Source organism: Hydra viridissima, unplaced genomic scaffold (assembly GCF_058129835.1).
Source record: "Hydra viridissima isolate aposymbiotic clone 2 unplaced genomic scaffold, HvirCarnegie_v1 scaffold_9, whole genome shotgun sequence".
Lineage (NCBI taxonomy): Eukaryota > Metazoa > Cnidaria > Hydrozoa > Anthoathecata > Hydridae > Hydra > Hydra viridissima.
Genome location: NW_028324308.1, coordinates 2,563,353 through 2,576,951, shown reverse-complemented (window position 1 = coordinate 2,576,951; position 13,599 = coordinate 2,563,353). Strand labels below are relative to the sequence as shown.

The 13,599-nt window shown below is 30.7% G+C and overlaps 1 long non-coding RNA gene across 1 annotated transcript; it reads left to right on the top strand.

The window, feature by feature from the left end:
• Nucleotides 1–3,707: 3,707 nt before the first annotated feature.
• On the top strand, nt 3,708–6,415 carry LOC149883592 (uncharacterized). The gene is made up of 3 exons (XR_016455842.1): nt 3,708–4,090; nt 5,210–5,476; nt 6,045–6,415. It is a non-coding gene; the product is annotated as an uncharacterized LOC149883592 (long non-coding RNA).
• Nucleotides 6,416–13,599: the final 7,184 nt, after the last annotated feature.

The following is a 13,599-nucleotide window of genomic DNA, read 5'->3' as shown; positions in this document are numbered from 1 at the left end:
TCACAGTGACAATCATCAGGCCTGGTTGAGAAAAGTCAGTCACCCTCCTCCAGATGCAATGGAACTTGGTTGAGATTTACAAACTCAGCTGAAAAAATTCCCTTGTGTGATGAAGGTGACAAAGCTGATGATCAACACTCCCACAAGCTGGAGTTTCTTAGTCCAACATTCAAGTTGAGTGGAAATGTGCATGGATGTAATGGCTATTCCAGCCATTAACACAGATGAAAACAAAAACAAGTTTCAATTGTTGGCTGAAACTGCTAACAACATATTAAAAAAAATAAAAATAATATTGAAAAACCCCATTCCTATCACGCTTATTTATCATTCAAATTTGTTTAAATAAATATTTGAAAAAGCAAAATAGATTTTTGTAGTGACTTATGGGGCATGAAGTAATTAAACGATCAGTAATATAATTGAAGAAAAAGTAAAATATGTGAAAAATTTTAACATTTGAAGCTTGCTAAAAAAATGATTTGAGAATAATAACTTTAATCAATTAAGTAACGTGATTTCAATTAAAACTACTGCAATTGTTTTAATTAAAAATTGATTTACCTGCAAACGATTACAATTAGAAAACCGTCATGATCCCACACTAAATTAAAAAGAAGTCATCTAAACTTAAAATTTTCTCATAAAAGTTTCGGTTCATTTTGGTAGTGGTTTGAACCGAAATTTCATCCGAAACCGAATAAGTAAAAGGTTGTCGAAGCTGAAATTTCAGCTTCGGCTGAAATCGAAGCCGAAAGTTTCTGTTCACTACTGTGCATCCAGCAAAACTATGAAAGGATTACCATTATAACCTACATCTTCACTTCAAAAGAGGAAGAGTTTATTGATCTTGAAGATCCACCAGCATCACCTAAATTTGAAGATAAGGGTACTCAAAATAGCACTGAAGAATCTTTTGCTAAAGGAACAGCAACTTTTAACCAATAAACTTTAATCAGGCTTTGTATGCTTTTTTTTTTAAACTTTTTGTTTTAATAAAAAAACACGCCTACCACGTCATGACGTTTATGGACGCCATCATTTAAAACAGCAGATACAGTTAGAGAGATATCTGAACAAAATATTTTATTATGGAAAATAAACTTTGTCAGGTTATTTCAGAAAAAAATAACTTTATAAAAATAAAAAAAATTATCATTCTGAAAGAAAATTTTATTACGAATTCAATATGCAAAAAATAAAAAAATACCAATAATAATATTTAATTGATAAAAAATTAAGATATATTTAAACTATGCAATTTTTCAGCATTAGATAAGTATCAGAACAAAATTTTAAAGATTAAGGGTTAAAGATTAATGCTTCTCCGAGTAATTATTTTTATGAATTTTAAATATCGAGTTGGACCGCCTTTAGCTTTTATGACTTCTGCAAGTCGACATGGCATCGATTCAACTAATTTCTTTGTCGTATCTGAGTCGATATCAGCCCAAGCTTCTTGAAGCATGATCTTTAGCTCCTCTTTTCTTTTTAGACATCGTGTGCCACATTTTTTATCCAGAATAGCCCAGAGATGTTAAATTGGATTGAGATCTGGACTTTGCGCTGGCCATTCAAATTACTCAATTTGCTTTTGGATAGACGATAATTCGCCTGACTTTTTTTTCCCGTGAACTTTGGGAAGTCAGACGAGAAAACTTTGGTTTTTGCGCTAATGCAATTTTTCATCTACCGGAACAAATATGTTCCTGCGGCTTTTCTTTGATCTTAATGAAATATCGTAAAGTTTCGGGGGGTTAATCTCAAATTGCGCCAAAATTTAGTTAATTAAATTATCAGTGCTATTCAGCAGCAGTATAACAAAAGAAAAAAATAATTTCAAGTATGCTTTTAAAAAAGTTTGTATTTATTTCTTATTAAACTTCTGAAGGATTTCAAAACGTAATTATATTTCGCCATTATTCATTTTTTTAAATAACCAAAGTTTTCTCGTCTGACTTCCCAAGGTTCACGGGAAAAAAAAGTCAGACGAACTATCGTCTAGCTTTTGGATAAAAAACTCTTTTGCTTTCTTTGACATATGTTTGGGGTCATTGTCGTGTTGGAAGATAAAATGTTTTCCTAATCGTAGTTTTTTAGTTGAAACCAGAAGATGTTTATTGAGAATGTTAACATAAACCTCAGAGTCCATAATTCCATCAATAAACTCCAGTTTTCCTGTTCCGTTTCAAGCCATCGATCCCCATACCATAACATACATACCATAACATACATACCATAACATACATACCATAACATACATACCATAACATACATACCATAACATACATACCATAACATACATACCATAACATACATACCATAACATACATACCATAGCATACATACCATAATATACATACCATAACATACATACCATAACATACATACCATAACATACATACCATAACATACATACCATAAAATTGTCTCCACTAAATTTTACAAATACAACTGAGTGTAAATGTTTCACCTTTTTTTTTTCTCTAAACTTTTTGAGCTCCATCAGACTTCACAAGATTAAATTTTGACTAGTCCGTCCACAAAACTTTCCTCCAAAATGATACCGGCATATTTACATTTTTTTTAGCAAATGCAAGTTTTCTATGGATTTTTGAAAGGAATGGTTTCTTGCGTGGAACTCTTGCTTTGAATCCACTTTCTTTCAATAGATTTCCAATAGTACATGAGCTCACTTGTAACCGAAAATCTTTCTCATGGAGGCTTGACACTTTTGGTGCTGATGAAAAGCGGTTTTTTTGCACCAGCAGTTTTTTTTGCACTTGATAATTTGTTGATCTATTCTTGATGTTGTTTTACGCTTGGCTCCGAATCTTGGCTGATTTGCATATATCTAAACATATTATACTTTTTAATCAGATCGCTGATGGTTCCTAATGCCGTTCTAGTCGCTTTATTTATCGACCTAAATGTTTTACTTTGCTTGAACAAGTCAATAACCAAATTGCGCTGAGCTTGGGACCATTCCTTGTTTTTAACTCCCATACTTGATGATGTCAATGGTAAATCAAATGAATTTGAAAAATACCAGTCAATTATTAAAAAATACTCGTTGTAAAACAAAAATATTTCTAAAGCTATTGATTTAAAAACTTTTTTTTGATATTCAATTTCAAAACTTCGTTTACAAAACAACATGTTCGGATAATTATTTTTCGTTGAAGTTTTAACACTCCTTCGGGAATCGTTAAATTTTAGCAAAGCAAGTTAATTGCCGTTTATTAATTTTTTGCTATATGAAATCGTGATTAAATTTGCGTGATTAAATTTGCAACAAATCAACGAGTCTACTATTACTTCACTTACATCTATTACGGTGCGCCATTTTTATATTATTTTGATTTAAAAGTTAAGAGTTTTTCGAACTTAAATATAAATAGAAACAGAATTAAAAATAGAAACAGAGATAAAAACCAGTTTGAAAAATAGTTACTTTCATTTCAACAATTAAGGCAAATAACCTTTAAATAAATAGTTCTTTATTGAAAATTTATGCATGCCTAAAAAATATCATTTTTTATTAAGACAAATATTAGGGAATAATTTCAAATAACTTTTAAATGATTAGTTTTTTTTCGGAAACTCTTTGCATGCATCAAAAACTATAACGCTTTATCAAGGCAAATATTTAGGAAATATTGAGGTAAATATTTCAATAAAAAGTCCGTAAACCAGAAATGTCCCTTACAAAAAAACCCAGCGAACTTCCAGTGAAAGTTCACTGGAAATGTAAAAGATCACTGGAAATTCACCGAGTTCGCTGGGTTTTCCGCAAATTTTACGACTTCGCTGGAAGTTCACTGGAAGTTTAACGAAAAACGTCATTTTATTTCCAGTGATCTAAAACCTTTGTGGAAATTTAGCGCTGATTTTCAATAATCGAAAACGCCGCGGGTTTCATAATTCAATATTGATATAACTTTTGCTAACATAACTTTTTTGAAATTTGACAGATATAACATCTTGAAAATTTTTTTCCAATTTCTGTAATTAAGTAAACGTTGTTTTTTTTATATCTACAGTTTCAGTTTCTATTATTTTAAGTTCTACTAAATTTCCAAAACCACAGGTATGTTGTTCAGTATGTTCATTTTTATTAAAGCGAATACATATTCAACTTTATAATTTCACAAAAATTTATTATAAATTTCTTTATTGTAGATTATTGAACATAATAGTGATTGATAATGATTGATTTTTAAATATATATATATATATATATATATATATATATATATATATATATATATATATATATATATATATATATATATATATATATATATATATATATATATATATATATATATATATATATGTATTAGGGTGTCCCAAAAACAGTATTTTTGAAAATAATTTGTTCCCACCCCCTAAATGTGCTCTATCTAATATAAAAACACTAGGTTTAAAATTTTTTTGGAATAAAAAATATTTTAAGGGGTCCTTATAATTTCCAAAAAAAAGTTTTTCAAAAATATGTCAAATATATATATATATATATATATATATATATATATATATATATATATATATATATATATATATATATATATATTTATTTATATATATACATATATATATTTATATATTTATATATATACGTATATATCCAAATAATTTTAAATGTATTCTTAAAATAGAGTGCTCAATGTTCTTAAAAGAACATAGCAATAATAAATTAGTAAAAATCATTTATCAAACTTATTTCATTTTACACTGTGTTTCATCAATTAAGACATCAGAAAATTTCATCAATTAAGACATCAGAAAATTTCATCAATTAAGACTCGTCAGAAAATTTCATCAATTAAGACTCATCAGAAAAGTTCATCAATTAAGACTCATCAGAATAGATATTTTGTAAGTTTTATAATTTTCAAAAGAATATTAAATTTTCTGAATAATTATAAAATTTAAATAAAATTATAAAATTTTATACCGCTTAAACACCTTCATTTAACATATATATGCATTTGATATTTATATATACATCATACACTTGATAAAAAATTTTTCATCAAATAAAAGTATAGTTTGTATTGTATATACTAAAGAACTAGCTGTAAAATAAGCATCATTGTTATTTAAGCACAATTAGGTTAAGCACAATAGTTTCTCTTGTTCTCTTTCTGATGTCAATCTTGTTTAACTAAAGTTTAATTTTACCTGCTTGCCTCTTTTATTTTAGATGCCTAGAATTGGTTGCTACAAGAAATGGCAATCAGGGGAAGTAACTATTCCAAGAACAACACGTTGGAGGATGTCAAAAGTTAACTGTGCTCAACAACAGAATTAGAGCACCTCTGATGACAATGATTCTATTGACGATGAATTTATGGATCATTTATCTGACTTAGATGAACCAAAAAATGAAACAATCAATAATGAGTTTGATGAAAATGAAAGTTCAGAGAGTCCACCTCTGTATCCTGGCTCAAAGATAAATGTCTCTAATGTATGTTTATGCATAATGACTTTTGTTTTGCACTTTAATTTGTCCTACGAAGCCTTAGTGGCGTTGTTAACTCTCTTAACTATTTTATTGCCACACAGTGTTTTGCCTACATCTAAATATTTGTTTTTGAAGTTTTTTAAGAAGGAAAAAGAGTTATATGAAAAAGTTTTTTTTTGTGATGTTTGTGAAGTTGCTTTAAGTCTTAATAAGCAGTGTACAAAATGTTTGAAATATTTTACATCATCCTATCTTCATAAGAAATGCAATTATTATTATTGTTTTAGTATATTTTTTTAGTATTAATTATTTTGATTACCGAATAATCTCTAATAGTAACCAGGTTTATGTTTCAGTGTCCCCAATCAAATTTTTTTATTTTAAAGTAATGATCGATTTTTAAATATACATATGTTTTTGTTTTTATAATTTATCCTTGGTTTTTAAAGTTAATTATGTTTATACCTGTTATACTATTTTATGTTTGCTTACTATTTTACTGTTTATTTTATATATGTTTTTATATAATTATTATATATGTCCTTTATATATTGTATCTTTTTTTTTTTAGCTCCGAAGTCCCAAACGGAAAAGAATGCGTCAAGCACAATTTAAAAGACATACTTACGAACGAACTCACGAACTTAAAAGACATACTTACGAACGAACTAACCAACTTAAAAGACATACTTACGAACGTACTCACGAACTTTACGATTTTCTTTTCTTTTTTTTGTTTTGATTACTTGTCTGTGGAGAACGAACACACCGCTAAACTCATGATTTTTTCGCCTCAAAATATACTAAAATATACTAATAAAAAAAATTTAAAAAAGTTTAGATAAATTATCAGGAAAAATAAACAAATTGCATTTATTCGAAAACAAAAAATGTACGTACAGCCTTTTGATTCTCGACTAATGAGATACACATTTTTTTTATTCAATTTTTTTTCAAAGTTTTTCAAACAAGCTCGGGTAAGCTTATGCAAAATGATTATGCTTTATCAAATATTTTGTAGATTATGTTTTATGATTTAAATTTCTATCAAAACAAAAAAAATAGAAATACAACTGATTTTCTGTTTTGTTTGTTTAAATGGTTAAAATAGAAAAAAATTTGATTTATGAAAATTTGTATTCATACTTAAGGTAGTTAATTATTTATACATTGTATTTTTATTCTAAATATCGATATTTTTAAATAAATGCTATATTAAATTTTTTTTTTCCTATGCTTAATTTGTCTTATTTCGCGCTTCACGGTTTTAAATATTTAAAATGTTTATCAACGTTTTAAAAAAAATATATCCTAAAAAATAAAATTCCAGCGAATTCGCTAAACTTCCATTTTTTATATATAAACATGAAAGTTAACTTTCATAGCTAATTAGCTATGAAAGATCACTGGGAGTTCAGTGGGTTTTGGAACAAGATTACTGGAAGTTCGCTGGAAAAGTTCACTGGGAGTTCACAGGGTTTTGGAACAAGATCACTGGAAGTTCGCTGGAAAAGATCACTGGAAGTTCGCTGGGTTTTGGAACAATTTTTCACTGGAAGTTCACTGGGTTTTTTTGTAAGGGGTAACTCGATTAGTGTTTTCTGATTTTTAATCCTAAAAATAATCCGTATTAATAAAACGATCCGTTTTTGCGGATTTTAAATTCGATAAATAATCCGAAATATTAGTCCGATCCGATCTTGCAAACTTAATCCGAAAAACTAGCCGATTTGTTTCATTTTTATGTTATTTCATTTTTTTTTCTTTTCAGATGCCTAAGCTATCTAATATTTGGGAATTTTTCAACAAGGTGGAGGAAAGCAAGGCAAAATGTAAGACCGGTGGCAAAACATACTTGATCAATAAAAGCACCACAAGTCCTTTAAGGAACCATTTGAAAAGAGTCAATTTGAATTTATATAAACAATTAGAATAGCAAGATGAGGAAAAGTCAATAATTTAAGTCATTTTTAATGAGCTTACCTCTGAAGACTCAGTTTTGAACAAACACAAGAAAGAAAAAGGAGATATCCACACACACAGAAAGATACACCACCATCGCCACAGCCTGGACCAAGAGGAACTTGTGACAATTCCAACATTTAAACACGACAGGGTAAAAAACAGGCTACCAAACCAGAATGGGAAGTCACTGACATCAATCAAATAAGAGCTGTTATTGACATTACTAGATAGGTGATTGAGGACAGTCGACCATTTTCTATTGTAGAAGCTGACGCATTCACCTGGACGATGAAAACTGCAACCAATCGTCAATTCAGAGCCATTACAACAAAGAATATATCTACAAAATACATTCCTATCCTTTTTAAATTCATCAATATTGCCAAGAAGCTCAATGAATCAATTAACAAACTTGAACTTGATTTTGGGGTCAAAACCTGGATAAGGTCGACGGTACAGCTGATGTCCATGCAAGTGTTAGAAAATAAATTTGCGCACAAAGTGCAATTGTTGTGTCAACCATAGGGTTTGCAATCCCGTGCTATATTTAAAATCCCGGGATTTCGGGATTAAATTTACGTATTCCCGGGATCCCGGGATTTTTAAATACCTGTTCATGAAAGGTTTTAACATATTATTTTAGAAAAATTTTAAGGAAATTAATAAGTCATTTAAAGTATGCCTAGAAAAAACTATCAAATTACAAGGAAGTTCTTTGGTTTTTTAATATCATACATACTCAATTATTAAATTATAAAGACTTCGTTGTTTTTTTAGATATAATATACATATGCAATTATTATTAATTATTTTTAAAATATGTTTTGAGGAAGCAGAGCACATCCAAAGTTTCATCGCCCAGACGACTTCTTATTTTGTTGCAAAAAGTCCGGCCGCAGAAAAAGCACGTTCTGATTCCACACTGGTAGGCTTAATAGTCATTAAAAAATTATACGCACTTTGCAAAAAATCACCACGTGTTCCTCCATTTTCAAACAACACCATTTCCTTTTGAATTTTCATTGATAACGTCTCACATCGAGTTGGTATGCTGGGCAAATGTGCTTTTTTTTTTTATAGCTTTATTAAGTTTGTCCATTATTCTTTTGCTCTTTTTAAGAGCAAAAGAAATAGATTCAGATGAAGAGTCAGAAGAATCAGAAAAAATTTCGAGTAGTGCCTCATTTGAAACAGAAAGTTCAACTTCTGATTCAGACTCATAAGCTGTCAATAATGTAGCTGGATTTGTAGCGTCTAGTCTTTTAAGTAACTCAACTATTAATTTGCGACATTTTATTGAACTCGGAACTGTTACTAGCTCTATTTCAGATTCGGACTGAATGTTGGTTCTACCATTGTGTAGATACTGAAGGATCCCACTTACATCGGTACGCCTTTGTTGCATTCGAAGAACGAGAGATAAATGCAACTTTTGACTTTTGATAACGTTGTTAGCATCTTTAAGTTTTTTTAACATAAAAGTTATGGCAACATCGGCTGTAAACAAACTAGCATCCCGACGGCAAAGGGCCTCAACTGTTGCTTTTACCGGGACTAGCGCATTAATGATAGCAGATACAGTTTTAATCTCAATATTAGATAAAGCTAAAGATTCACCTTCCGGTAGACTTATGTCTATTAATGCCTTTTGTATACAATTTTTTAACAAACAGACGAGTTGAAGATTTGACAAAAGACTGTTCCATCTTATCTTGTAATCTTTTATTAGAGTTATTTGTTTCCCAAATTCAGCCGCAACATACTTCTGCAAGATATCGTTTTTTTTTTTCGGTGATTGTCTGAACATTACAATCAACTTTCGTACCTTTTTGATCACTGGACCACAACTTACCTCATTAATATCACATTGGTTTCCTCGATTCCTATTATGACTAGCATCGAGATCAACCAATTTATCTTTGTCAGAAAAATCATCATCCTCGCAAGAGTTACTCTCTGAAAAATCGTCTTCTATATCTGATTGTTAGTCTTCGTAGAATTGCTGATCTTTATTTCTTTCTATATCCTGCTTTTGATATAGTACTACAATAACGGCCAGTTGCACACCATGGGCAAAATTACTGTTGATTTACAGGTAATATTCTCCCAACTTTTTTCATCACACTTGCTCCGTCAGTCATAATACCAACAATTTCTTTTCTCAAATCAAGTCCATGTTGTGCAAGCTTTTGTTCTAATAGCTCAATACACTTATCTGCAGACATTGATCCCGTTATACGAATGAAGCCTAAGCTCCAGAACTGACAATTTCGTGCATGTAAATTAATATTCATGTAGCAACGGTTACGCAGTGATGTCCATTCATCAAAAGATAAAGAAAATCTTTCTCCTACACTGAATTCAGGTTTTTTTTTGCTAGCTATTCCAGTAATAAAAAAACTCCTTAATTTTTTTGCTGTAATCTACAACCATTTTACGCACAGTGTTGACTGTTGTGGGTAAACTTTGAATCCTGTAGCTATAAGACCTGCACGTATATCACTAGAACGGCATATCACGTTGAACGAAATCCCATCAAGGGCTGTTAATCGTGCAAGTGTAGCAGGAAGTGATTTTTCTTCTCGCTCCAATATCGGAAAATAATTGGTTAACGTTCTGTTTTTTTTTATTGGTGGTTCATCTCATGTGTTTACTAAAATAGTAGTTGGTGTGAGGTTAATTTTATGGACGAAAAGTAAGTGCGTATGGAGACCTTTCGTTGAACCACCTCCAATTTTTAAAGTCTTTTTGCAGTCAGTAGACTTACACATTGCTGTTTGCCCTTTTTCTTCTCTTAAGAAATGTTTCCAAACAGCAAATTTACTTTTTTTGTCATATTCTATGTAAGAAGCCATTATAATTTTAGAAAATTTACTGTTTAAATAACCAGCGATTTTATTTTTTATTAAAACTTGTACTATAAAATAGTCACAAACAGATAACGTCTATTCGAAATAAAAAATATCAGAAACTTGAATAAATGCGACTAAGCACCAAAAATTTTTAAGAATGCAATTGCAATCAAATTTCAATTTTTATAATAACTTTAATCCAATTATTCAAAAACATAACTGCAACAATTTCGAAATTGTAAAGTTCGAATTTGATTGCAATCGAACGAAAAAAATAATTCAGGAGTTTTCAATACGAAAGTAGTCGAATCTTAAGCGAAGAAATTTTAATTTAAAAATGTTCAACTGAAAACGATTTCAAAAAAAATCCTGGAATTAAATGCATAATCCCGGGATTTCGGGATTGTAAAAAACCGCGGAATCCCGGGATTAGTGCAGAATGCCCCACAAGATGGAACTCTGACCTCCTGATGGAGTCAGTGATGGATCTTTTTCCGGCGATGCATTCTTTACAGAATCCGAACCCTTCTGTTTCTGGAGGTTGTAGGTTGACAGATCTTTTACCAACAGAAGATGAAGTGGGATGTATTCAATCAGCCATCCGGCCTCTGAAAGACTTCTCAGAATTCTCCGAGAAATGCAGCAGCGAAATGAATATTAGCATCTGTTCCGTTATTAATTGCCTAAACAACATCACAGGAAGATTAGCAAGGGAGATGATCGAGCCAAAAACCGAGGTATCATCAGAGCTTGCTCACTACTTCTATGAAGATCTAAACAAGAGATTTGAAGGGGAGCTGATGAATATTAAATTCTATATTGCTTAATTCTTAGATTCTAACAGTAAGGGCATGTGCTTTGTGGACGAGGGAGAAAAATTTGAAGTAGCAAAACTGCAGCGAAGAAAGCTATGGAAGAGCTATCAAAAAAGAAGTTTTTGGATGATGAGGATGATTACAACTTTGATTTTACTGAACAACTGAGGAAAAATGTGTTTGGTGCAGGTTACATTAATCCTGGAGATGAAACAAGTACCAAGGAAGCCATTTAAACTAAAATCGAGGGGTATTTGAATGCAAAACCAGTTTTAGCAAATACAAATATACTGGAATTCTGGAAGCAAAACCAGTATAGTTATCCAATAATGTCAAGGCTGGCCAGAATAAACCTTTGTATACCTGCTGCATCGTCAACATCTGAAAAAGTTTTCTCAACAGCAGGGAACATATGCAACTCTAGAAGAGTCAATCTTTCAACCTCGAAGGTTGAGATGTTGTATATATAAAAAAAACACAAAGCAACTCAACAAAACTCAAGACGTTGTGTGGCCAGGAAATGAATTTGGAAAATGATTAACTTTCAGTGTAATTTTGATATCTTTTTTTATCTCTTTTGACATCTTATTTCATTTCGTTTCATTACATATTTGAATATTATAAATAAATAAAAAATGAATCTTATTTCAAAAGCATTCCTTATTCTGAATCCGCATATATCCGCAAAAATAATACCGGTTCGGATTCCAATTCGAAAAAAAAATTTCCTTAGTTCAATCCGATACGAAAGTTTCGGATCAAATTATAATCCGAAAAAATTTTAACGAACTATTTTCCGACACATTGTTTTCGGATCTATCAATCGGTAAATAATTACAACCGATCAGCAAACATAGTTCGGTAAGCAATCCGACAATCCGATAAACAATAACGGATCAGTGGTCTCTACTCCTTTGGTTATTTTGAAAGTGAGCAAGATGCATTGAAATTGCAATTTAATAGGCAAGTTTAATTTATCATTAAGTTTTGGAGAATATTCTTGCATTTTGCATTGAAATTTTACTTGGAAGATTTCTTTGATAAATTCTTCAATTTAATTAATCTTAACTTCTTCCCAACATTCCCTTTTTTTCTTATTATCATGAAAATTTATTTGGGCCAAACTTGTACAATATTAGAAAATATATATATCAAACTTAACAAAAAAAAAAAAAAAGAATATATTGAAAATAAGGAGAAATAAAAAAAAAAAAATTGAAAATACAGTGAAGAAAAAAAATAACAACAGCTTTAAAAAGGAAACTTAAAAATAAAATGCAAAGTTTTTTAAAAAATAATTTTTAGACTGCGTGACTTTTTTTAGAGGGATTCATTTTTTATCTGGTTCTTAGAAAGGTATTTTCAGCTCAGAAAGCGAGTCTTCCTTTTGAATATAAGTGTTTGGCTGATGTAGATGGGTTAGGGAGAGCCACTAGTGAGTCCTTTAGTGAATCCAACCCGGCTGACATTCTACTGACACTTTTCACAGACTCTAAATTCAGTGTTTTTCTTTTTCTAGAGGACATAGATTCAATTTTTTCCCATATCTCAAATATTGCAGATGTAAAAACATTTCCATAATAAATGTTATCATCCTTGACCGCTGGTACAGTTAGAGGGTTCAACATGGATTCAGGGTTTAAAGGATAAATTCCTATTTTTCTAAACCCAGCTTTGAGGTTGTCTGCTGCGTTTTCATTTATTAGAAATAGAAGTTGTTTTCTTTTTAACCTGAATTCTTTAAGCTTTTTTATCTCTGGTGATTTTGAATTTTAAACGGCCTAAAAAAAGTAATATCAGTTCGCTGACAAAGATGTGTAAAATTAAGAGGCAGGCTACAAATGCAATGTATTTTTTCCAAGCACATCTGACTTATCTCAACAGAAAAATGGGAGCTTAGATCTCCAAGTGCAGGCGTTACCGCAGTGCGGGAAAAATGCTTAAGAATGCGTAAAATAAATATTCTTTACTACAGCTCTGCGTAAATTTGCGTAAAAGTAAAAATGCGTATAACGCATTATAACTCATTTCGTTTTACCATCGGTGCAGTAACAACGGTGCTAATTGGGTTTTTCGACTCATTCTTTTTTGGTAGAATGGCAGAGTTACTTTCTAAAACCAGTTTTTAAAGCATTTATTGTCAAACCATTCAGAGCGTGAGCAGTTGTAGCGAGTCTCCTATGAATCATTCTCGGTTCATATGTCCCATGGCCTCAATGCCTTGTGTGTAACAAAAGGGAGTAGTATTTGCCCACTTCGTTTTCAGGTGGGATATCTTGAAGTGTCTCAGCTAAATTCGTAAAATATTCATTGGTGACTCGCCGAGAAATATAAACTCTCTTTTTGGAAATGTTTTGACACAATCGCTTTCGTATTTTCTTTTTAAGGCGATATATCGCCTCAAAAGAAAATACGAAACATTTCTCGATAATAAAAACGGACATTTCTCTATAGAGAAATGTCTCCGATCTTCATAGCCTGCCTGTTTTAAAAA